The sequence below is a fragment of the Amblyomma americanum genome, chromosome 1 (assembly GCF_052857255.1).
Source record: "Amblyomma americanum isolate KBUSLIRL-KWMA chromosome 1, ASM5285725v1, whole genome shotgun sequence".
NCBI classification, from domain to species: Eukaryota; Metazoa; Arthropoda; class Arachnida; order Ixodida; family Ixodidae; genus Amblyomma; species Amblyomma americanum.
The window spans coordinates 142,102,523-142,130,018 of NC_135497.1; the positions used below are offsets into that span (position 1 = coordinate 142,102,523).

The window sequence follows — 27,496 nt, forward strand, 5'->3', positions numbered from 1 at the left end:
CTCAGTTGCTGTTCACTTGCATTTTGTACGCAGCGAATTTTCCACCGAAAGAGTGGAAACAGCCAAGATTATACAGCCGACTATGAATGCCGATTCTGAGCACAGGTACGAGCAAATCGAGTTACCTTTGTTAACCCTAAGCTGTGGCTGAACCTAACGAACACTACGATGGGCTAAGAGCAGCTGCTGCAAGAAACTTCCGGCTAGGGACGGCTAGAATTAAGCCCGGCTCCCCACGAACCTTTGCGCACACACGTGCAGCTGATGACGTTGAGCTGAACTTGATCAGTACATGCTAAAACAGCAACGGAGATATGAAGCTAAAAGAGACGCTTAGCGAATATGAAATTGTCGGGCCTGAACAGTTGACCGAAAGGTCCCGATCTGACGGAGTCCATGGTTCCTGGCTCCAAGTCGAGGAGGATGGCACGGGGAACATACTTGCCGCCTGAAAAATACAAACCAGGTTTTTTTTTCTTTACAGCCGTCAGTATTTTACTACCGTTGCGTGAACTGGAACATTGCCAGCGAGTCTGCCACGCAGTTTCTAATGCTGAACGCATGCGGAGCAGACGAGCGCCATCGAACAGGGAACTGTGGGTTCGCCACATGGGGCATGTCTGCATGCGCATAAAGGCACATAGACATAATGGCGAAAACATTTCGATGCCGCTGCGTTACACGACAGAGCAGAACGTTTTCGAGCGCTCATGCACCATTGGGAGTGCGTTTGTGATGCTATCATCATGATCAGCATTCGCAGCCCCTTTGATAAAACTTACGTTTGCACAGTAGGTGTGCTATTAGAACACATACGGTATTCGTCCGTCATGCTTCTCGTCAAAATTTTCAATGAGGAAATAGTATGTGTCGAAAGAAATGTGCCAAAAAAACAACTATAGACTGTTAAAACTCAAGAATGTAGCGGCGAATGCTCTTCTTAAAGCCCCTCCAGCCAGTCGCTTCGGTCGGTTTTCATGAGGCAGGGGCTAAGCACGAAAAGGAAAGAGTACGGCGTTTGTACCCGTGCCGTGTGGAGTGCGTTCTTCGTTATTCGGGTTATGAGAGCGGAGTAGTTAAATGGGGAGTTGAAAAGACGGTGCGGTGTTGCTAGGGCTGAGGACGTGTCCCTTTCCTGCCTAGCTGCTGCTGCAGAGCCAAACGCCTTTAGCTGCACGGAGTAAATTGGACCACCCAGGGTTCTTTAACATACACTGACATCGCACAGCACATGGGTCTTTTCCATTTCGCATCCACCGAAACGCGGCCGTCGCGGCTGGAATTGAACCTGCGTCCTCGATTCCAACAGCCGATCGCACTAACCACTGAGCCACCACGGCGGGGTTTCAAATTCGCCATCATTTACGTTACTCGCTTGCCCAGTATTGCCCCCTCGCGGACGAGAATCTACAGGTGCCGAGAACACGCGCAAGTCAAGCAAGAGCATTTCGTTAATGAGGGCAAGCTAAAGCAAAAAAAAAAAGAAAATTCAGCCAATCGCTGAATGGTACCTGCGCCATCACGTCACCTCTGCCGCAAGAAACGATCAAGAGAAATAAGCTATCGGCATGCCTTTTTGTTTTTGTTCTTTTGGCGCGAAAAACGTTTAAACATGGATAAATGCTTAGAAGAGAACACAAGGTGCGAGACGCCTATCATCTCCAAATTCAGATAAGCATACAGTGGTAGAGGTGCGGTCTAGTTGGCTCTTCATATCTTAAAACGGCGAAAAGGACGCGGACAATGATAAAAGTGGACGCATACTGCTGAGTTTGTGTCCACTCCCTTCATTGTCCGCGTCCGTTGCGCTGTTTTCAGATAAGCAGACGCATGTATCCAACAAAGGCGGCCGTGCCTGACGGCTGCTGCGTCGCATGCACACATGTTGCGACAGTTCGCAGGTCATGGCGTCCGTGGCCTTAGTGCGCGCGAACAATGTTACGGTGATCCCTGATACAGCATATAGATTTGCCGTTTAAAATGTCGAGGACGAATTCCGCTGACATTCACAAGTTCCCGCCAAGAAATGAACGAAACCGTACGCGTGTGACCATATTCCGGCCACGGGTGCATCGGCCTAGGAAGTTTTGCAACAGGTGGTACATTTACATGCACCTCATTTCTTGCACCTCATTTCAGAACTGCCTCCAGTCACATCCAGTCCAATTTTAACAAAGTTGGCTGCGAGTAATCTAAATAAAAGGGATCGGACTCCTGGTGGAAGGAAGTCAGAAATGAAACAAATATTTATGTATAAAAACGAGATGAGGACGTCCCGTCCCCAAAAAGTGCACTCATTGGTTTCGCGAAATCGGAGTTCCTGTTCAAAAATCGCAGTGAGGGCCTGGTAGCATACAGCATATGCCCCGTATACACAGGACGTACTGGGTTCGAATGTCAGCACCGCCGGTGATTCAACAGTTTTTTAATGGTCACAAAAGCATCTTTCGACAAGATGCTCGGCTTCTTCAGGCCGCCACCGGGTTTCTGATAATACCGTCACTTCGAGGGGTAAATCAATTACTGCACGTTTTTTGGTAGCTATGGGCAGCTGCAGCTCGTTCCACGCATTTCCTATTGGTTGTATATTTCTACAACCTCTGGCGAGCGGTGAGGATCCTACTGTTGCGGCGTTCCCCAACACTGCAGATCATCGCCTCTGCAGATAATTCGTGCCCCGCGGTCCAGAACGACACCTCGGAAATTTCCCAAAAGTAACATTGGCGCCAAACACCATACGGAACTTCTGTGTAATGGCGAGGGCCCACATCGTCAGCGCAGGCGAGAACACGAACCGCGTTTGCTCGTTTTTACGGCCGCGATGGGCATCTAGCCCCATGCGTGCCCACGAATAGCCGTGCGAGTGGCTCCGGAACTCCCGACGGAGGCTGCAGAGGAAAATTGAAACCATATGCGCGAAGGCAATGCCCTGGCTCGCTCTTGTGCGAGAGGGTCGCGCGGCGGCACGAGAAGGTGATTTTTACGGCTACCGGAAGTGTGCCCATGACGTCGTGGCTGCCGTGGCTCCAGCGAATGAGAGTGTGTGGTGGCCTGGCGACGTCATGGTACAGTGACGTCTTTGTTCCACGATTTTAGTTCCAAAATTGGTCACTGCGAGTACACCAATCGGCCCGCGAATTTTGAAAAACACGGTTTTTAAAAGTTCATAATAAATTGCTGGCTCAGTTCTGAAGACTCATACTTGGTGTGAATGCTTCTTAGCATCATTTCTAAGCATTGAAAACATTTACAAGTGACTTTTTATTCATTGCATAGTCCCTTTAATGCCTTCATACAATATCAGGCGACTGGGTAGCGAGGTGGATCTACAATAAACGTTTTTCCTAGAACTCTCGTCCGGGAAACTTTTGTTCCCAGTAGTAAACTGGTAACCAAAAAGTTAACTTTAGTAAGTAAAAAATTACAGTGATATTTTTTGCAGCTAGCGCATGCTAACATGGAGTGTTGGACCAGGCTTGTGGCGTGCGAGAAAAAAGCATACTTTTTGACGTGCCCATTCAAGCATGTCACAAGGTCGCCAAACTCTGGCAGCGATTCGATAACCAGTTGTTGAACAACATTCCTCTGGTTTTTGTGTTGGAGAAACATTGTGGCATTTTCTGGTTGTAATAGCTTTTTTTGCAATTACCCCGGTGTGCATCACGACAGTGACGACACATGCACTTGGGAATTCCAGCCTGCCTCGATTCAAGCTATAGATACCAAAGAGTGAACATCGGCATCATCATGTTCTGTTGTTTCGCAGTCCATAACAAGCTGCTCTCGGCAGAAATCGCAGTTCAAGGCTTTCATTACAGAATGAGCACAAAAGCACCTACATAGCCAAACACAGGCGCGCGTGAACTCAAACTGTTCAGACCTTCTGTAAACTCAGCAATTTTGAAGGAATGTGCAGCACTTGACAAACAACCGACCTCATCGTCGCTGAAGTCACCGGCGCACATCACAGGAAGCGTGCCTTGGAGGCGAATTCTGCCTTCGCACTCGTGAAGCTGTCGGATGCTGATGTGGTAGTTACCGCCAGCCATTTGTCTGTACTGAAGAAACCTCTTCTCTAGGCCGTCTGTTTGCACTTTTCCGAGTAGCACGTACTTAAAACCGAGCTCATAGACGCAATACTTTGAGAATTCAAGTAGAGCATATGCTGAATGCCACAGAGCATTAAAAGTTTTCTTTGTGGCGTGCAATTCTCGTGTTTATAAAATTTCCATACGTCAAGCCAGATTTTGAAGGCTTTCAAAAAGGATAGCTTAGGGTCATCATTCAACGATGAAATTGGCTCTTCGTATACGTCGCGATAGTGATAGCCCTTGTGTGGCATCTTCACATTAACTACCATCCACCAATGAATAATTATTCTGATGAAGTTGGCAGTTTCTTTCGCACGTGAAAGTACAGGAAAATCGCAGTGCATGTCGAAGGCTTCAGCCACAAAGATGTTGAAAACCTGTAAGGCTAGTTTAACATTTTGCCTTTGTAAATTGCTTGGGTTTAAAGCCTTCGAAGGCAGCCTATAACTGTACTTCAAGAGCTGAGAAGATTCAAGTTTGTGAAGCTTTCTGAGATCCTTGAATGATGCCCACTGTATAATGTCAGGGTGGACGGAATTGTCAGTGAGGTTAAACATAGGAAAATAAAAGTTGGCTTTAGGATTTCTTTAGTTAAGCCAATTATTTCTAGCACACTTTAACAGTTACACAGCGTCAATGATGTAAAACATGGGTCGCGTTGCATCGTCTAGATGTGGGTAAATAATCCTCACCTTATGCGGCATCGTAAAGTCCATAAATGGCTGAGCGTGAATCTCGTCTGCCATTAAAGTAACAGCACTCTCATGCGATTTCAATTTATTAAACCTCTGGCCAATGTATTTAAGAAAATTCTGATCACCTGATTCGTTATCAGGTGATAGGTGGAAAGAGGAGCAGATGTTTCTAATGGTACTCGGATGCGGCAAAGTCAAACAACCAGAGCCCCTCAAAAACTTGTATGCATGAGGAGATATAGTATGCAGATGCAAGCAAGCACCATTGTTTGAGATGAGTACTGCAGTCACTCTCAAGCAACAACACTTGTTCCCTCAGAAGTTTAACAGAGTCCTTTCTGTTTTTGCGGACGCTTTCCTTAATCTTTTCCATGAGGTTTACTATCAGGTCAGTAAGGCCATCAGATGAACCTTTGTCGTCAGAAATCTGCTGTAGCTTATTTAATATGTCAAGTAGGACATTGATGTCACCGATTTCGTCAGGCACGACAAAATCTCCTAAACGTTTCACTGAGTTGCCGTGAAAACACGCCGTGATACGAAGATATGCGAAAACAGTAACAGAACACTGTAGGACCAGCGCACTCTCATTTGCAATATTCAAGAACATGCTACAGTTTGGGTGATTAATAATAGTCCATTCAACCGGGACACACTTGACGTTTAAGCGCTCCATCATTTCATGCAGAGATGAAAATTTGCACTGCATTTGTTCTTGTCGACAGCAGGCTGCTGACACTTCAATAGCACGAGCGAGACATTTGCCTCCCGGCGCATTTTTTCGGCATCTGGGGAGCTCCTTGCTGGCACGGCATCTTTCTTTGACAGGTACGAGGGACAGCCAGGGAATTAGGATGGCACTGACCCAAGACGCAGGTGTGGCACTTTTAGAGGGACTTCGAACACCTTTCCTGTCCGGGGATTGGTGTACGATGAGGTATGTTCAAGGCAGGATGCATGGAAGTGTAAGGCGCACACCTGTTTTACAATAGCAAAAGTACGACGCACCACATTACCAATGCAGTACAATCTAATATCGAGGTGAAGCTTAATTTTTGTCATGGCTCCCTTAAATACTGTTCATTTGTGGCAACAGTAGAGAAAATGACTTCGTACCTTGTTGTTGGCAGTAGGCACAAAATCCTTTCGGGGAATCGCACTGAGCCACTTGTAAAGCTGTTCATCCTTTGGCAAAGGAAACACTTGAACCTTGTTCCCCGTCTTGTAGTTGCTTGAGCACATAGGTACACAATACTTGTTAGGCATGTCGAAGCCCGCATGTCGCAGAACGGGCGCAAGGAAAACAGCACTGAAGCGACCACGAGGCGACTGGCTCGACGAACTAGCTGCGTGTAACAAGAGGGGAAAAATGAGCCGGGAGGCGACGGGACTTAAAGGCCGGTATGGAGAACCGGAGGCAGCCGCAGGCAATGGCAATGCCCAGGTAGGACGGTGGGTGCTGACGTCGCTAGAGAGGGCACAGGCCTTGAAAAGTTTATCAGGCGTTGGCATAGGTGCGTCGCTCGCATGAAGGTGCTTCACCAGCATAGTGTCTCGTCTATAGTTGTCGCTGGAGTATTAATGTAGAAATTGCACTGATTAAATCAAATACAACAAACTAATCACAACGGAAACAACCGGACATGAGCATCTGACGGCCACAAGGGTCAGGTACCACATGGTGCTACTGCGTCGCGGATTGTTTCAACACTGCATCGTTCTAGTCATTTCCAGATCGGTGTCTCACAAGCTCTTATGCTGCTGATTACGTCTTTCATGGCGCCGACAAGAATGACTGACTGCGACAGAATCACACCAAACAGCTAGCCCACTTGGGCATGTGCCGCCCTAGCAGCGTTAAGAAAATCTTTTCCCACGAACACCTGTTCAACTACTCAGTGTTCCCATGCTTGCCTGCAGTGCAAACCTCACTTAAGAACAAGGACTATAGGTTTCGCGTGGCTACAGTGTCGGCAGTATCGTGCTCTGCGGTGAAGAGGCGTTAAGAGACGACGCAACTTACGGCCCGAGAGCTCAACTTTAAAAATTATTTCCTCGCTTTAAACAAAAATTACCTCAATAAAAACTTCAGAAATGGAAGGCAATAAGCTGTTTTACGTAATCCGCTATTGTTTGTAATTTTACTTGGACCACCTCAGGGTGAAATTAACGAGCGTTTTGGCTCAAAATTCACTTTTTGCAACTAGATTTTTTCCTTCTGCATCCGCAGTTTCATCACCTGTAAAATTTATTATAGGTACTGGACATCTACTAGAACAAAACGGCTATTCCAGAATTTCCGAGAGAAAGTTCATATTTAAAACAAAAAATATCAAAAATGACACATTTTCATACTTTTTTCGATTAAAAAAATATTTATGCCGTGTAAAGCAGCATGCTCCGAATTGTATCGAAAGACAGAATCTGTGCAAATGTCAATGAAAAACTTTTTGGAGTGTTTTCTAAATATTTGATTATTTAGCAGTGCCTGTTTTCTCATTTTTTCTGAATATTCAATCTTCCCTCACTTCACGAATAAATTTTTTAGGCAAAAATGCTTCAGGCTTTCATTACGCACAATACGATGTTTCCACGAATTTTTTGAACAAATTGGAGATGGTCGAGCGCAACGCCTGGGATGTTTGGCGTGGAATGATTCAGGTAGAACTATGTGAGTATGACGTCAGGGGACGAACAGGCGGCATAGTTTCGGTTTCTCGAATCTAAGAAGGCGGCCATTAAAATTGGTTGTGCCCTCCCATGTATATTTTGAACCCATTGGAAGGCCAGTTGGAGCGTCCAATTGTAATGCCGGCCCACACAAAACAAATTGTTTGCTTCCAATCGTAAAATATCCCATTATTTACTTGGAACCAATTGCAAGCTTCAAATGGAATAGGAGGGGCATTCCAACTGGAACACTTATAGAAAGGTTAACCGCTGGCTTCCTAATCAAGTGGCAGCTCCAAGTAGGCCGCAGGCGAGCATGCATGACACACAAACCATAGGCATAAACGTTGCGGCAGTTCCTGTCCCTATGGTGTCCGAGGTGTCCTAGTCCTCCCAGGTTCGGAGAGGCACCAGCCCGGCGGGGGGAAGGGACGCCGGGCATGACGGGAGGATGTGTGCAAGAGTGGCCTTGGGGCGGGAGCACAAGGTGCATATGGGGGTACCGGCTTAAATTTATAGAGATGGGCTGGTGTAAGTAGCGTGTGCGTCTGCAGGGGACGCCAGACTGATTTCTTTGCGGTAGTAAGGGATGGGTGGGGTGGCGGGAGATGAGGGCACTCAGCGCGGGAGTTTGTGGTGAGCTCAGCAAGCGAGTGCATACGCTCCTTCGAGAAATTCCCCACGAGGTCCGCCTGTGCCCGACATCTAGACTCTCGGGCTAAGCAGTCGGCGGCCTCGTTGCTGGGATTTCCCAAGTGCGCAAGCATTCAGATGAGCTCAGCGTGTTAGAATAGGTGGGGGGGTGCACCAGGGATTGTGCAGGGTGGTGAACCCTGTTCCTGGCATAGTTTAGAATGGCTGTTTTTGACTCACTGATGATGTAACCGACATTTGTGCATGCCAGAGCAATAGCGGTCTTCTCGGCTCCCTCAGGGGTGGTGCCTGAAGGAAGCTCGAAAGTTAGGGAGGCTATGTGGGGGTTGCGGACAACCGCAGTGGCTCCATGCTCATCGCAGGTGGCATCCACCCAAACGCATCCCCATACCATTTATGTCGCGCTGCCTCGCGCGCCTTTCTCCGACCTTGATTACGGTGGGGGTGCATGTTCCTCGGTAATGGTTTGACATGGATCGAAGTGCAGATCTGGGTAGGGAGTGTTCTTAGTGATGTATTGTTTGCGGAGATAGTGATGCAGGCCTATTGCTGATTGAGTATGTGTCGTCCGGCAGCACTTAATCAAAGGTTCTGGGCTTGTATGTGGACCTCTCGAAGTTCTTGTAATGTTATGGACTCCGCGTTCGAGCAGTCTCTTAATTACAGGGAAGCTCACTTGTGGCGTGCACCGTAGCGGTGCCCTAGCGCATGCCATCCGCCTTGTTTGCGGGAGGTGCGGGATTCGACCCCCTGCCGCCCCGTACCCATCGGTCTCTAATGTTCCCCTGGCCTGGTGCTCAGATTCTGTGAGATGAGATGATTGGGAAATTGGTCTTGACCCTACCGCGTGTACGTCACCGCGAACACCCAATAGCCGTTCGAGCACGCTCCGCACAGGTGCTGGTGGAGTGTCTGCACCGTGGTGTAAGAATATTTTCTTACACCATGGTCTACACTCAATCGCGAAAGCGTTCAACAGCTGCGCCGGTCAAACGCATTTATGAGAAAACAACCGTTGAAGCATTTAATCCAACTCTGTTCTGATGGTCCACCGGTACCGGGCGTGGATAGGGGTCACTCTTGGAGAGGGCGGTTGGGGGGGGGGGGGCGGGGGGAGGTCCGTTTGAACCATGCATTTCTTCGACTTTTTTTTGTAAAACTAAATTGAGTTCAGCATGGTTTTCCTGTATAAAATTTCCTCTCGCTTTGAGGATTGGGGGCGAACATCCTCCACCCCCTCCCAATATCAGTATACGAGCACATGGTGCAACCACCGCGCTTCGTGCCGCACGTCGCGGAGATTTCACCTACGGTTAAATTGATGATCAGCTGCTAATTGTATATAACATGCAACTTCTCCGAGGCTTCTTTAAGCCGTCCTCGTTCGCGTTGGTAGCGCCAGCATACTTGCATTCGTTGTGGCGCTATGGAGCGCTGTCACCATCAGTAGCGGCGCCCTCTTTTTGCCAAGCAACAAGAACAGGAGCTTACACGCCTCCAAGTGATAGAACAGCCTTGCTCTCGCCGTTATTTCCAACTCATGCTGGGACTTTATTGCGAATATATATCGTTTCGTGTTGCGTCACACCAAACAATTTTTTTTTCTAGTAAAACCAAATGCTCGCCATGGCCAGTAGCCTGGCTTGCCTAATATACATCGTTTATTTAATCGGAACTCTGCAAGCCAAATGGGAATTTCGGTGGCGGTGTCACAGGCAGTGTCGGCGAGGGCGTCCTCGTCGTCGAACTCTCCCTCGTCGTCGGCTGTGGCCTCCTGGTACTGCTGGTACTCGGACACCAGGTCATTCATGTTGGACTCTGCTTCGGTGAATTCCATTTCGTCCATGCCTTCCCCAGTTTACCAGTGCAAGAAGGCCTTGCGGCGGAACATGGCTGCAAATTAAGACGGGCACCACGAATATTAGTTGTTTTTGTAGGCTTTCACGAATTGCAGCGGAATTTATACAGCTAGTTAAATTCTATCCGTACGAATTATTTCCACCAAGTTACCCAGCTGTTCGGATTTTTGTTTCTGCGCCACCCAGCCCAGCTTTCTCCGGCAAAAATTTTGAAAATTGGAAAATTGTAAGACACTGTTAAGGAAATATTGAAGGTAATGGTCCATTATTCTGATATGTAGCAAAATCTTCCTTTTAAAGTGTTTCTTGCGATCGCACCGGAACGTTTTTGAAGATAGCGAAAACGTGAATAGAAAAAAAACTAAGAGACTGCCTCGGGTGATCTGCGGATATATTGATTGTTTTAGTGAAATCTTGCATTATACGAGAAAACTGCGTTCATGAACGGCTTCCCGCTTAAAAATACTTTTGTCCATAATTCCTGAGTATCCGATTTCAAAAAGCGCCTTTCTCGATCATGAGGATCGGATTGAGCGATGGCGTCCAAAAATAGGCCTGCCTAAACTTGCAACAGAAGTGGAATAATCCAAGTTTTCTTTTGTATGCTGAGCGGCGGAGCGGATTAGCGTGAGGAGGGAGTGCTCACACACGCTCGCCATCTAAAGGGCGTAACTACATCCGACATTTGCTTTTAGTAAAAATCGATTTTCGGCTCTTTATGGGGTATGTAGATGTTTATCCGGCAACAAAATACGCATTATGTCGAGAAAATTGGATTTAAAAATTTTCCCGCTTCTCGATTCAAACTCGTGACGTCAAGACAAGAGAAATTCGTGACCACCGCTTAGTGAATAGCGATGTAGACTAGCCTCAGGGATCCACGACCAAAAAACAAAAAAGGAAGAAAACTCTTCAAGCACTGTAGTTTGCTTGCAAAAACGGTCGGTGATGGCGACATCTGTATTTCATTTTTTGACCTTTACCTGGCTAGGGAAGGGGACGGACCTTTGTCCCCGTTTGGGTTGTCCACTCTTCGGGTTAGAGGTGCGCAGGGTTGAATGGGGGAAGTTCTAGAGATTGTGTAGGGTATCTAGGTCTGAGTAGAGTGACTCTAGGTCTGAGGTAGCTCACTCCCCACGGCACGGGAACAAATGCCCATCTCTTTCCCTTTCGCCTAGCCTTAGTGGTAGAAGCTCCGTTTTTTAGTGATAAAAGTGTCTTTCGCAATTAGAACGCTGCTACATTTCCATACAGGCCAACTTGAATTTGTCCTCAGAGTCTCTTTAAAGGTGGCCGCTTCGTTACCTCTTTATGAGTGATTTTTACGGGCACTGCTAAATTTGTAACGTCGGAAACATTACCCCTCCTTGATACACGGTCTGCGCTTGGTGAACAGGGAAATGTCGCGCTTGTCATCTGAGATGTTTAATCAACGGGGTCGTTCCTTGCAGCTTGTGGTTTGTCAGTGAAATGCGCGTACAAAAGTTTTGCCGACACTGTTTGTGGCGTCATCTTTGTCACAAAAGAACACCGCATCCAACACACCCCTGTTTTGGTTTAGGTTTTCTGCTTTTTGCTCTTTGATGATTGTTTTACTCACAGTTCTATTAACAACAGATTGCAACGAACAGAGAGGGCTTTAAGCAATATTACGGGAGCGCCACCTTAAGATTAAAAAAAAATAATAATCCCAAAGTTGCCCTTGAACGATGATGTAGGCGCTCTATGCAACTGCAGATTGTACGTGTGAACTGCAGGCTGTGCTGTGAGTAGAATGTAATTCGAGCAATTCTGATAAATGACTGACCAGTGAATTGTTCTGAAATGCGCTTGAACAGCTCCTGAATGGCCGTGCTGTTCCCGATGAACGTCGCAGACATCTTGAGGCCACGGGGTGGGATGTCGCAGACGGCGGTCTTGACGTTGTTCGGGATCCACTCGACAAAGTAGCTCGAGTTCTTGTTCTGGACGTTAAGCATCTGTTCGTCGACCTCCTTCATGCTCATGCGGCCGCGGAAGATGGTGGCTACCGTCAGGTAGCGGCCGTGGCGGGGGTCGCAGGCGGCCATCATGTTCTTGGCGTCGAACATCTGCTGCGTCAACTCTGGCACGGTCAGCGCCCTGTACTGTTGGCTGCCTCGGGACGTGAGTGGTGCGAAGCCGGGCATGAAGAAGTGCAGACGCGGGAAGGGCACCATGCTGACAGCCAGTTTGCGCAGGTCAGCGTTCAGCTGGCCGGGAAACCTGCGTGTGTATGGTTACTTAAGTTGCTTTAAGACTGTTTTTTTTTGCGTTAAGCACCGCGAACAAGGGCCTGCAGGCGCCGCGCCATTCATGTCCCCAATTGTGCTACGAAGTTATACACAACACAAGCTATTCCCTCTTCAGGTGTGGTGAAGTAGTTTGCAGGCCTAAGCGCCTGTGGCCATTGTGGGCATCGGGCCATTCTTCGACGGCAGTGATCGGTGCCACTCACTACAGCTTCGCATATAGAGATGTCGAGTGACAGTAATAGACTACGATTCCTGAGAAAAGAAAGCGTCACCTGAGGCATGTTGTGACTCCGGACATTGTGACAGAAACCAGGTGGTTGAGGTCCCCGTATGTGGGAGTGGTGAGCTTCAGGGTTCGGAAGCAGATGTCGTATAGCGCCTCGTTGTCAATGCAGTAGGTTTCGTCGGTGTTCTCCACCAGCTGGTGCACGGACAGGGTGGCGTTGTAGGGCTCGACGACGGTGTCGGAGACCTGCAGTTTTGAATGCGCTTGAATTCGCACTTTCTGTCGACGTGGTGCAAAGCCTACCACATCTATGCACAAGAAAAATTTTCTCATTTTTAAGCACTGTGATTCTTCGATTTCTCGCTACCATTGTCGAGCATTAAAGGGACAAGAAATTATTTTGATGGTCAAATTCTAGGGCAGCGATCAGTAGAGGTGGCCTTTGTCAGTATTATTTCGAGTCAAATTCAAAAGCTCTGCGTGGACCCTACACACACCTCCTTCACGCCCCGACGTCATGCAGATGCGGTGGCGCTGATGTCAGTAGCGCCTTTGGCACGGCAGGCAAAATAGGTTCCGCCTGCCCGTGCCCACCAGCTGCTGCAGCTGCTGGCGGGACTGCGCAACTGCATCATGCCCGCGCCTCGATATGTTTCTCGCTGATAGATACCGCATTAAGGAATGGGCCACGGTAGTAAAGCGCGAAGTCTGGGCCTCGATCGCCGCTTCCAGGCAATGTACTTCGTAGCTGGGGAGTTGCGTTCATTCTCCTGAACATCAGCATAGTACGCTTATAATTGCTTAAGGGAAAAAAAACACAAATGTCTGCGCACGTAATTATCACGTCGAGCCGTTTTGGTGTTCACTGGGCGCTGACAGGCTGAATCACCACCAAGGAATGCGGTCTTTTGTTGATAGCAGATGATGTTTAAACGTGTGTGGAAGTTATACGATCATATATAGCCGCGTTCATGGCACTTAATATTCACTTCAGGCCATTTCTTAATATGGCCGACATAATTACTTGGTCTGTGTAGAAAGAAGTCTGCTAAATTGTGTCGTTTTTGCACGGCCACGTTGGCATGTTTCTGTACGTGTGCTAAAAGCCACGTGCTTTTTCACTGCATCGTATGTCATAAGCTGTTTCATGAGGCGGTGCATGATCGCGAAGCTTGTTTGGAAAGAAGCAGCCGCGATCGCATTGCCCGAGTTGATGACGATGATGATGACCTCAGCCTTAATGGCACATACCCACGGCGGGGGATTGGCCAGGGTGCAATGCTGATACAAACGCACTCATGGTCAAGGAGTGGTGTAATTGGATAATTTTGTGACCTTGACTCGAATTTTGATTAAAAATCAAGATAAAAAAAAACGGAAATGAAAAAGCAGGGAATTCTCATTCTAGCAGAGGAATCTACCTGATGCAATTATATATTCGTGAATAAAATCGCACACTGGTTTCAATGCATATCCCTTGGCGCTTGCCCCGAAGGAGAGGAGAATCGGAATAAATAGAGCAAGCCCCCGTCGAGCGAGGGGATCTCTAAGTAAGCTGTACGGCGAGAAGTTAACCGCAAAGAGGAAAAAGTGATCTATGGACTCAATTTCGCCAAAGACTCAGATAGGGTGGTCAGAAATATCCCTGATCGACATAAGTAGAGATTTAGTCGTGGTATTCTGCAGCGCAGTAGGGTCGTGGACACTTCACATTGCCTTGAACTGCACATCCGCGCACTCCAAGGAAATGCCAGGTGTTGAAAATTCGCTGCAGCAAGGAGAGGCTCATGGCTCAAGTAGTGGAGACGCTGGCTGCAGTCAAGTAGACAGTATTAGGGACGAACGGGACAATAGGTCCACCAAGGGCGGACTTTGCAAAAAAATCAACTCTCTCATCAGAAGCAATGCCACAGTGCCCAGGGACCCAGTGAAAGCGTACTTTTGTAATATGTGGTGGAACAAGAAATTGAAGGGAACGGCTCATAGGAGTATCTCTCGATTTTTCGAGCACTATCATGACGGAAAGGCTGTCTGAAAGTATAACAACCTGAGAGATACTGCAGGGATTCCTTATTAAGGCCAACTCAATGGCCAGAAACTAGGCGACAAAAATAGGGGTATAGTCAGGAGCCCGAAATGAATAACTCTGTTCAAGAGCCCTTGAGTAAATGCCAATGGCTGCTTTTTCATTTTTCTGGGAGGCGTCTGTAAAAACGGCAGTATGGTTAGGGAAATTATCCAGACACTCCTTAATAAGCCCATTTAAAACATTTGCAGGCAGATTCTTAGCATTCCTTGGGAAGGTGTCGTCAAAGGGGACTACAGTATCAGCCCGGCGGTGGTTAACTGGTACTACAGAATTTATTGATACAGAAATTTTTGACAGCAGGGAATTAGTGAACACAACCTGAGGAAGCTTATACCTAGGCCAAAAATTACCAAAGAATAGAGATGGGTTCGTTGTAAATATAGGGTTAGCCAATTCAGGAACAGGCTCCAAAGACATTAAAAACGTCCGCACAGTGAGAAGCTGAGCCGCAAATTTAGATCAGGTATCCGCGCCTCCAAGTACAGCGCAGCGTTAGCAACTGATTTAGGCAGACCTAAGCAAAGGCGCAGAGCGCGTCGCTCAATAACAAACCGGGGTTCAAGCTTGTACCTTGTGCACCCAGAAAAGAGAACAGAGCCAAATTCAAGTACACATGTCTTATACAGAAAGAGCAAAGTGTCCCGACGCATACGAAATTTTTTGTTGCTGATCCTCTCCAACCGGCCAAGGGCACGCTCACCTTTAAAGCACAATGCTTCTAATCAAGTAGGGCATAAGCATCCGCGCGCGAGCACCTATCGCGCTGAATAATGTCCAAGACACACTGTTCATCTTTGGGCAGGTGGGATCGTCAGCTGCGAGATCAGACTTAGAAGTGCAGACGTCTGAAGCATGAGCACCGCCGCAAACGCGGCAGCACGTTGCCGACTTGCAAGATTTGCCACTCTGACCAAAACGCCAGCAGTTCTTACATTGTAATGGACGGGGCTGCAGTGGGTCAACACGGTAGACAATGGGCCAGACTTTGATTTCCAATCGGCAAGAGGAGCCCGCAAAAGTTGCTATAACAGACTCAGTTGGAATACGAGAGCCTCCACCCTCTGTTGCAGCGGTAAACTGAGAGGATGCCCACACCGGCATCATGGAAGTCCAAGAATTTCTTCTGGCGTAGCGGAGGGATACACACCGCGGATTATTCCTTTTACGCAGGCGAGTTGCTCGGGAATAAACGCTTTCACCGGGAGTGAGGCAAAAGAGGTGCACTGCAGCAAGTCTGCAACACAATCCAAATCAGGTGATTTGCACAGAATTCTTCTTTTGGCAAATGGTCGAACCTCGGAAATCTCAAGATATCGAATGGTCGCTGCCTTCAGCTGCTCCTGGATCATATGAGAGTTTTTGATCTTAATTAAACCATCTCCTACAGGGACCAGAGCCACAGGGATACGCTTGGCAAAAAGAATTTAGGCAAACTGGCGAACCAGGCTACTGGACCTGTGCCCGAGGAAGACATAGCCATGTCCGTAAGCCTAAGAAACATGAAGCCTACATCCAAAAGGGAAAAAACCTGGCCAAATCCCCCACTCGCGGAACGGCCTCACCAGGAGTTTACAGGATCAGCAGCACCAAGACACGCTTCAGCAGCGAGGCCAGATGAAGCGGGAGGCGACATAGAACAGCCGTAGAACAGCGTCGGGTCGTATCAGCACAATGGACACTAAGGGCCGTTGTTGTTGTTGCCTTCGTGACATGGCACATACCCACGACGGGGGATTGGCCAGGGTTCAGTGGGGAGACCCCATAGAACAGGGTAAATGGTGCCAAGCTATTTTGCCTTGGGTGAAATTTACGAGTGATTAAAAAGAAAAGAAGGGCCCTTTCTTCTTCTTTGCCGAGTTGTTGTTGTTGTTGTTGTTGTTAGCCTCTCAAAAGATGGCACATACCCACACTGGGGGATCGGCCAAGAATCGGGTAGCTATTCACCTGAACGCAGTTAACAAAAAGGAAAAGCACGTGGGAGCATAACACCGGTGAATTTTTCGTCATGAACAGAAAAGGGATGAGTGTTTTGATTTTAAAATTTTAAGAATAATAATAAAGAGAGTGATTAAATATTAATGATTTAGTCAAAATGTAATAATTGATAGAAAAGAAAAGGTTGAAACACTTAGCAAGGCAGTCGGTGTGATTCTATCAGGAAATTTTGAACAGCGGTGCAAACAGATCTGTGGCTGAACCCAAATGTGGTGGCGCCAAATGATAGCAAGAGCGGGCTGCTCAAACTAAGGCCAAGATGCTGCAAGGGCTCCTCCAGCAACCTTTTTCTCAGTTAGTTGAATCGGCGACAATACAGCCAAAAATGTTCAATAGATTCTGGCTCACGGCAAAATGCACAAAGGGGAGAGAGCGCCAAACCCGACTTGTGTAAATAGAAATTTAGAGGGGGGATGCGGCAGCGTAGCCTCGTCAGTGATACTTCAAGCTGCCGAGAGCAACGAATTTTCCTGTTCCAATAATATTTAAGGTGCTCATAATCCGCCGATGTTAAAAGTGATGTGTCTTGCGTGCTTAAAAACGCCCGTCGCCGAAATCTAGATGCTGTAATGTAGGCTGTAGCCGGGATGATTGGCAACACGGGGCCGCTGAGGGAAGCCTTTGCGAGATTATCAGCAATCTCATTTACTGTCACACTGCTGTGGCCGGGAACCCATACTAAATGAACAAGGCTCAAATGCGGAGGAAGTAGGGATAAGAAAGTTGATAAAATGGGACCGTCAACCTGTGCAGCGAGGGACGAACACAAAGATAAAGAATCAGTAATTACTGCAACTGCTGTAATAGAGGGGTCTAGCTTGCGTAGAGCAAGTACAACTGCTAGAAACTCTGCTTGAAAAATAGGGGTGAAATCTGGAAGGCGCAGAGAAAAGGACCAGTCTAAATGGGAGCAAAATATTCCCACACCCGTTTTTTCATTGCATTGCGATGCATCAGTGGCTATTGCTATATCGGTTGGTAGGGTCCTCAGATGATCTTCTAGAAGGCCATTTAGAATACTCGGTGGCAAAAGTTTTGCATTTTTGGGGAATATGTCGTCGAAAACAATGTGTATAGTGGGCCCATTCCGAAGCGCAGGAAGGATATCATAAATGTTTACATCTAAAGGCTGAAGTAATCTTTGCACAAACACTACCTGAGGGGAATTGAAACGAGACCAGGGGACACCAAAAAAGGAGGTCGGCTGAGAACAGAAAATGCTTTGGGAACGGTGGAAATGGGATTCATAGATCCTGAAGTAAGTTTGCACAGTTAAAAATTGAAGTCGTGATAAGAGAGACGGAATGCGGGCTTTAAGGTACAGCACATTGATAGCCACAAATTTTGGAAGGCCGAGGCACATGCGAAGTGCTTCCCTCTCTAAAAGGACGAGAGGGCGAAGTTTATATGTAGCCGAGCCTGAAAACAACACTGATCCAAATTCTAAAATTGGCCTGACATACATTATGTAGATCATTAATAGCGCATCTCTGCGCATGCCGTACCGGTGATGACATAATCTCCGTAACATGCCCACGGCACGAGCCCCTTTCGCCGCGAAATGGTCAATGTGAGGTCGCCAGGTGAGTTTGTTGTCATGAATGACCCCTAGGTATTTTAGGGATTGAACCTGCGGTATTATTTTTAACTGGCAAGTGAGAGAGACCACTACAGGAGTGAATAGAGGGAAAACAAGAGTAGCGCACTTGCCAACATTTAACTTCAGGTGTCATGCGCTCAACCAGTGCTCAAGTGTATTCAAATATGACTGCAACAGACCATACAGAGAATGTATATCCGGCGCAGCAGCAAAAAACGCAATGTCGTCCGCATAGATGTAAGTGCGTACATGGCGGTGGAGAGGAATTGAGCTTAACAGAATATTAAAGAGCACAGGAGAAAGAACAGCTCCTTGCGTTACACCTCGCGTTTGTCTGTACCTCTCTGAATGAACACCACTATGGACGCAAAAGAATTCCCTGTTATGAAGAAATGCAGATATCCATGCAACTATATAATCTGGAAATTGAAGAGACTGTAGCCTATGTATCAGGATGGAGTGTTCTACACTGTCGTAAGCTTTGGCGACAACTAACGTAACCAAAGCCGCGACCAGGCGTTGACGACGAGCAAGGAGAATTCTGCTCTCAAGATCAGCATGTACATTCCATATCGAACACCGTGGCCGGAAACCGAGTTGGCACGGGCTGAGTATACTTTTGCGGTCCACAATGGCTGACACCCGAATTAGTAACAACCTTTCTATCAACTTTACCACGTTTGATGTTAAAGAAATTGGTCTAATATAATCCAATTCATAGCCTCCACCCTGATTTTTAAGTAAAGGGATCACCTTGGACAGCTTCCACTCAGAAGGTATCCAAGCGTGTTTGAGAGAGTAGTTTATTAGGTGCAATAAGGAGTTGGGAGACTCTTCAAATAGAAACTTGAGCATCTTTGTGGTAACACCATCAGGGCCAGTAGCAGCAGCTGGCAATCTCTGGACAACTTGTGAAAGCTCTGATAGATTTACTTGTGAGGCATTATCATTTGGTACGACTGGTGCAAACAACAATGGTCGCATAGGTAGTAAAGACGAGAACCGCTTTTGCAGGCCTGTGGCTATTAATTCAACCGCCTGGATAGCTTCTACAGGTGACATAACTAATGACTGAAAATTATGAGAGGACATGAGCTGTTTCCTAGACCGTAGAAAACCGAATAGTGCACGTCGGTTGTCCGCCTTTGAAAGATAATCGAAGTGTTCTGAGTCATATTTTTCCTTTGCGCGAGAAACTGTGCGTTTAAAGGTGGCTGCAATAGATTTATAATCACTCCAGTTATTCGGACATTGGTTATGAAGAAGCTTTTCCATGCTGCCTTCCTCCGCCTGTAATCTCTTGTACAGTCCGCATTCCACCAGTTAGAAGAATTCCCTTTTATTGGCCTCACCAGGAACTCCGACTTTTTACGGCTTTCCTCAATAGCCAGACATATTCTTACTGACTGGTGGACCTCGGCGATGTTGGACCATGGAGCAAGGGCAGAGCGCAACGCCGTCTGAAATCTGTCATAATTTACATGTGACCGCAACTGAGAAGACGCCGGAGTAACACGACATATGATATCAAAATGAATAGGTATATGATCACTTGAAGTGCCGCTATCAACTGTCGACCAATTTGTTACGCCAATTCCAGGACTAATGAACGTGATATCTAAAACAGATTGAGTGTGTGAGCGAAGATAAGTGGCCGATCCTGAATTTAAGCACATCAGGTTGTGATCAGAAACCCAGTCCCAAAGGCGCTTGCCGCATGAATTAGTCCTAAAACCCCAAGACACATGGTGAGAATTGAAGTCCCCAGCCACGAGAACTGGGTTTTTACAGTTTACGAGTAAAAAATCCAGAGGTCTAACATCCTGGACTCTATTGGGGAAATAACAATTTGCTATTGAAAATGGAGAGCACCGAGGAAGTACAAAGTCTATCGCCAAAATCTCACAGTCAGGAGACATTTGTTGAAGAGATACCACAGCCCTGTGGCAAAATTTTGAAGAGACTAAAGTTAGTAAACCCCCGCCTCTTGACTGGCGGTCTAGGCGAAATGACCGGTAATTTTTGATATGAAAATGTTTGTCAGTTGAAAGCCACGTTTTTTGCAGAATTATGACATCCGGATTAAGCTGAGTAGAAAGGCAGTGTAAATCTGTGGAAGCGGAAAGAATAGAGCGACAGTTCCACTGCAGAACTCGCAACGACGCTATGGTTGCGAAAGTCTAGCAGCAGCAACTGCCTGCTCCAAAATGGTATCCTTGGGTTTAGTGCCAAGCTGCTTCTTCTTTGATTTGGGCTGGGTGCCCTGAGAAGACAACGAATAATACATGGGGGACCCACTGCGCTTAAGAAGCCGCGCATCAGGCTCCACCATCTCGGAATCATACATTATATCAACATCCCTCGAAGTACCCGAGGTAGGTACAGCGGAAGGGACAGAAGTTTGTTCCTGGGGTTGTGATGCTACTGGAATTTGAGACCGGATAAGAGGAGAGGGAATTGTCGAAAGAGGTGCCAAACTAGCCTGCAAGGCATGTGTAATCTGAGTCTCTAGAACATTTGTAAAGCACTCCGACACACTTGCGACAATCTTTTCTACCATTTTAGACATCGAAGCCTCCGCAGCAGCCGCAATTGCCTGGGACAGCGTTGAGTCTAGCATGACACCTTGCCGAGCGGTCACACCGGCATAACCGCGGGCACGTTCTTTGACCTCTGAAATAGCGTCACGGCGCGAACAGCGTTTCCTGTCAATTATTTCCAGAATTTGAATTTCCTGAGCTCGAGAGGGACAATTTGAGTAGTTTGCAGAGTGCGCACCACCGCAAAGGCAACACTTCTCATTCTCCTCAGTGCAGGTGCTTTTTGCTTGACCATCCCCACAGTTGCAACACCTCAAGTTGGATTTGCAACCGCCAGCGCTATGTCCATAACGCCAGCAGTTGTTACACTGCAGAGGCCGAGATGATAATGGGTCTACCCGAAAAATTAGAGGCCATGCCTTGATTTCAGAGGGGCAGGAAGTGCCGGCAAAGGTAGCAATCACTGATTCAGTGGGCATCCGCACGTTGTTTACATCCCGGCTACAGCGGTGCACAGCAACAACACCTGCAGCCGACAGAAGCTCAAGAGTCTCTGCCGGAGACAGGGAAGAGTCTACACCTCGTACAATACCTTTCGTGCACGCCAGATGAGAAGGGATGAAAGAACTTACCCGAAGGGAGGCAAAGGATGAGGAGTTTAGTAAATCTCTTACACAGGCGAGGTCTGGCGATCTGCACAGAATCCCACCACGTCCAAACTGGCGAACCTGACTCATAATGAGAAGTAGTCGACTGGAGAGCAGCCCGAACAGCACCAGGGTTGTTCATCCTGATAGCACCACCATCCTTAGGCACCAGCGCGACAGGGATACTGCCGACACCACTGCGCAAAAAAGCTTCCAACGGTAGGAGATCAGTTGACAGAGAAGCCGACCAGAGGGAACTCCCCTGGCCGGGAGACTGGGTGGACATAGTCCGGGCTTACTGCCTTACCGCGCAAAGACGCAGAGAGAAAATGCCACAATCAGCCACCCGAAACTTAACCGATCGTTCCCAGCAGAGCAGAGCCGTCGGGGCAGCGATGAACAGGACGAACGCCACTGGGTCGAACGATGTTCTCCTAACAGAGCCAAGCTGGTCGTCTCACGGTGGCCAAGAGGTGCCGAGAGGCCGAGCGAATCTTCTTCTTCTTCTTCTTCTTCACCCCAGGTATATGGCCGAGTTGCAGCGTGCTTTTGTCTTCGTTTTTGCCATCGCATGACAACGGCCTCCAAAGTATCTCATAAAGCTAGCGCAAATAGATGAGAGCACACGAAGCTGCGTCCAGCACACGTAGTTGGAGGCGAGTGGAATTTTTCGGCTTGAGCCCCTGCGTCTTTCAATCAGACTCCTGCGTTGCTAGGAAAATGTTTCGGTTTGGTTTGGTTTGGTTTATGGAGTTTTAACTTTCCAAAGCGACCCAGGCTATGAGGGACGCCGTAGTGGAGCACCCCGGAAATTTCGACCACCTGGGGTTCTTTAACATACACTGATATCGCACAGTACACGGGCCTCTAGAATTTCGCCTCCATCGAAATTCGACCGCCGCCGCGGCCGAGGTCGAACCCACGTCTTTGGGGTTAGCAGCCGAGCGCCATAACCACTGAGCCACCGCGGCGGCTATGCAAACGTTTCATTTAGGGGTTACACTAACAGAAACTGTCGGGTGAAACAATGCAGCGAGATTGAGAGGAGACGGGGAAATTGAAAGTATTTTCGTTATTTATGCATGAGATGTAACCAAATTTGGCACAACTGTGAACTTTTTATGCTAATTTCAGTGCTGTGCTTTACTTTCAGCTGGCTGGTACAGATGTTGGGTTATTATAATTAACACCGTCGTCAAGTCATCGAGTGTGGAATAATTAAGTAGAAAGTGCACAAATGTTTTATGCCAACATGTTCACAAAGCCCTGCTTTGTGTGATGACGCTACTGTTCTTTTTTTTATGCAAAGTACGTATGCAAACAAAAGTTAAACTCTAGCATGCATATTTACGTGAACACATTTCTTAGAAAAATAACTTCAACATGCTACTGCATGTGTACAAAAAATTGTCAGATTTATTACACTACTCAATCTCTCAGGACCGCGGTGGTTCAGTGGTTATGGCGCTCAGCTGGTGACCCCAAAGACGCGGGTTCGATCCCAGCCGCCGCGGTCGAATTTCGATGGAGGCGAAATTCTAGAGGTCCGTGTACTGCGCGATGTCAGCGTACGTTAAATAAGCCCAGGGGGTCGAAATTTCTGGAGCCCTTCACTACGGCGTCCCTCATAGCCTGAGTTGCTTTGGGACGTTAAACCTTCATAAACAAAACCATAAATAAATCAACGTCTCAGGATTCATTCGCAGCAAATATAATCATTCTATTTTTATTCGTTACGAAATTACGAAGGGATGAGTGATGCCAATCGTAGAAAACGTGAAAGCTGAGAAAACCAACCTTAAAGTTTATTCTCTCGTTGGCTTCGTTCACCCTCGTAGCTTTTTCTTTTGGTCAAAGAAATGAGGCACTGCAATAAATGGAACCTCTGATCTTCTGATCATTCCGCTTCCAAGTGATACTAAGATAGTGGTGCACCGTCGTCGGAAACCCGTGGAATTCGCGATGCGCCGAGGCCACCAGAAGTGCGATTCGCTCAATCTTCGACGCCCACACATCTAAAAAGCGTAATTTTCTAAATTTCTACTGCACAAAAAAATTGCGATCAGTTTGGCCATTTTAATAAGGTGACAAATCGGCCTCGTTGGTGCATGATCTTGTGGCGAAAAGCAGCGCTTACACGCGACAGAGGAGACTGGAGACACGACGCTGTCCCCACTTGCCTCGCTGCGCGGCACGTGTGTCAAGTGACGGTGAGCGCACGTCTGCTCCGCCGAAACAACGCCAGAGCTTCTCCTCACTGCTATCCCGAAGTGGAATTATTCCGGCTTGTACAGAGCGTCAAAAAGTGGTTATTTTATTCCACGTCTAGCGTAGAAATCAACGGCAGCAACGCTTTCTCTTCGCAATTGATCATATATACAACACACAGTGCCAAACAATATCTCTGAATAGGCTGTACGTGGTCAACGCGAGCCTGTGCACTTCGAGAAATTACGAAGTTCAAAGCATTAACAGCATCAACCACTTGGTGATTCGCAGAAACCGACAACGCGCCTACAAGCCTACCGCGAGCCCGCTAGCGACTGCAGTGACACCTTGTTTGTTTGCAAACATGCAGCAGGTCTGCGGGAATACGGTGGCCGCAGCTGGCAAAAGACAGGGTTAATAGGAGAGACATGGGAGAGGCCTTTGCCCTGCAGTGGGCCTAGTCAGGCTTATGGTGATGATGATGGTGCAGCATGTCTATAATTTACAATTTCTATTTAAATCGCTGCTCGCACTGACTCGCAGTCTGCTAGGGCGACAGCTCACCTCGCATTCTTTGCCTTAGCACACTAAGCCGCTCCTCAGTCACTGGGCAGCCTGACGCCCACTGCCCATTGGGCATGCTCAGGTGGCGTGGGCGGGATTGCGCAGCCCCGACCTGTTTTCTGTTAGCACGAAAGCAATCCTAGCCAACCCCTAACGATTTCGACGATGTCTCACGCGGAGAAAATGAAGACTCAGCCAGACACAGTAAGGAAATGGGTGTGCATGGCAATGAAGCTCAATTCTGGGGATGGTCCTGCAGGGTAAGGACAGCAACACATGGTGTGGCACATGATGGTGTATATTGTGTATGGGGGTTTAACGTCCCAAAGCGAGTCAGGCTATGAGGGACGCCGTAGTGAAGGGCTCCGGAGATTTCGACCACCTCGGGTTCTTTAACGTGCACTGGCATCGCACAGTACACGGACCTCTAGAATTTCGCCTCCATCGGAATTCGACCGCCGCGGCCGGGATCGAACCCGCGTCTTTCGGGCCAGCAGCCGAGCGCCATAACCACTCAGCCACCACGGCGGCCCTGATATGGCACATGAAGAATGTCCCAAACATGGTTAGGAAGCCCGAAATTTGCCTCCGAATGACCTTGACCGAATTCGACTGCCGGTGAATCTGGCTGTGCTCAGGTGGAAGACAGGCTTCACCTCGTCTCGAAATGGAATTGGCCCACCTCCAAAAATAAGAGTTGGCCCACCCCCTAAAATTTGAAAATTGACCTACGTTCGGGACCGACATGCGACACCCCCAGAATGGGTTTGGCCCACCCTCAAAATTTGGGAGGCCCACCATGCTTTCGCGCACTATTTCGTGCTTAGCAATGATAAACCGCTAGCCATTTTTTTTTTCGGCACGTCGTTGTGTAAGAGTTGAGGGAAGCTAAGAAGCATCATTTTTAATCGCCGATATCTTCGGTGTTAAAGGGCTGTAGACACCAAAAATTTGCTCGCATGTTTTCTGCTTTCAAATGATGCTTTAGACATTAGAATACATGTATCGCCGCGTTGTTTTCGCCTACGACTGATAAATAATATATAATTGAATTTCTTCTTTCATGCTGTTTCGGTTTCATCAACCGAACGATGGCTGGGACGTGTAGTTGGACTTGGAGTATCGTGAGGCAGGAAAAAAACGGCAGTATGACTGCTGATACGTCGTTTGTTTTCATTCCAGCTCTTGAAGCAGGCTTGTTTAAGCGTTACAGTGAAATTAAACTACGTGTCAGCGTTTATGTTGCAGTTTTTTTCGTGCCTCACATGATCTAAAGTCGAACTACATGCCACAACCATCGTTCGGTTGATGAAACCGAAACAGCATGAGGGAAGGAATTCAGTACTCAGTGATTTAGCGGTTGTATGCGAATACCAGACGATGATCCATGTATTATAATGCCTAAAGCATCATATGGAAGAATAAAACGCGTAACTAAATTTACATGTCTGTAGTCTTTTAATGAAGCTAGCTTATAATTTTTTTGCTGTTCGGTGACGAGTGATGGAATAGCGATCGCTCGTGCGCTTTTCCTAACCTCAGTGTATACCATTTCATGGTCCCTTTAAGGTCACAGCCGTCGTGCGCTTGCACTCTGCAGCTGTTTTCGCGCCATTCGTTTGGCAGCAGCGGTGGGTGACGTAAAGTCTCGCATCTTCACGCGCGAGTGCGGTGTTCGATACCACCGTAGTAGGTAGACATCAAGAAAGAAAGAAGCTCGCTGAGGTCACCACATGCGGACGTGGTGAAGCCTTCATATCTGACGGCAGTTTAATAATAATAATAATAATAATAATAATAATAATAATAATAATAATAATAATAATAATAATAATTGGTTTTTCTGGGGAAAGGAAATGGCGCAGTATCTGTCACATATATCGTTGGACACGTGAACCGCGCCGTAAGGGAAGGGATGAGGGAGGGAGTGAAAGAAGAAAGAAGTGCCGTAGTGGAGGGCTCCGGCATAATTTCGACCACCTGGGGATCTTTAACGTGCACTGACATCGCACAGCACACGGGCGGCTTAGCGTTTTTCCTCCACAAAAGTTTGCGTCTCGCTGGTATTGACGCTGTCCTGGCTTAAGACACGTGCCGGCGGCGCGGAAGCTGTCACGACGAATGCTCACCTTCGGGGAGGGCATGACGCTGAAGGTGTTCATGATGCGGTCCGGTTACTCCTCCCGGATCTTCGAGATGAGCAGCGTGCCCATGCCGGAGCCGGTGCCTCCGCCCAGGGAATGGGCCAGCTGGAAGCCCTGCAGGCAGTCGCAGCTCTCGGCCTCCTTGCGCACCACGTCCAGCACGGAGTCCACCAACTCGGCGCCCTCAGTGTAGTGGCCCTTGGCCCAGTTGTTGCCGGCGCCGCTCTGGCCTGCGAAAGTTACCGCGCATATGTACGCCACCTGCATATCCCCGCGCTGCTGGGAGCCGCTGTTTTGAGCCAATAAGCGTTGACCAAAAAGGTAGCCGCTAAGGCGCTTTGCGCTGAAACCTTTCCTGTTTCTACGCGAGTTTTTCTTCAGTCGCATGATAGTGAAGCGGTCTTCAGATCAAATTCGCCGACCTTATAAAATAACTTTTCATATTTCAAGATGGAAACTCAGCGCTCAGGAACGTATGTCAGGCGCATAGGGCAGCAAGCTTCGTGTTGCAATGGTCGCCTCAGTTGCTGTTCACTTGTATTTTGTACGCAGCGAATTTTCCACCGAAAAAGTGGAAACAGCCAAGATTATACAGCCGACTATGAATGCCGATTCTGAGCACAGGTACGAGCAAATCGAGTTACCTTTGTTAACCCTAAGCTGTGGCTGAACCTAACGAACACTACGATGGGCTAAGAGCAGCTGCTGCAAGAAACTTCCGGCTAGGGACGGCTAGAATTAAGCCCGGCTCCCCACGAACCTTTGCGCACACACGTGCAGCTGATGACGTTGAGCTGAACTTGATCAGTACATGCTAAAACAGCAACGGAGATATGAAGCTAAAAGAGACGCTTACCGAATATGAAATTGTCGGGCCTGAACAGTTGACCGAAAGGTCCCGATCTGACGGAGTCCATGGTTCCTGGCTCCAAGTCGAGGAGGATGGCACGGGGAACATACTTGCCGCCTGAAAAATACAAACCAGGTTTTTTTTTCTTTACAGCCGTCAGTATTTTACTACCGTTGCGTGAACTGGAACATTGCCAGCGAGTCTGCCACGCAGTTTCTAATGCTGAACGCATGCGGAGCAGACGAGCGCCACCGAACAGGGAACTGTGGGTTCGCCACATGGGGCATGTCTGCATGCGCATAAAGGCACATAGACATAATGGCGAAAACATTTCGATGCCGCTGCGTTACACGACAGAGCAGAACGTTTTCGAGCGCTCATGCACCATTGG

General features: G+C 47.8%; 1 pseudogene; it reads right to left on the reverse strand.

Moving 5' to 3' along the window:
* Positions 1 to 498: 498 nt before the first annotated feature.
* Positions 499 to 27,172, reverse strand: LOC144113994 (tubulin beta chain-like; annotated as a pseudogene).
* Positions 27,173 to 27,496: the final 324 nt, after the last annotated feature.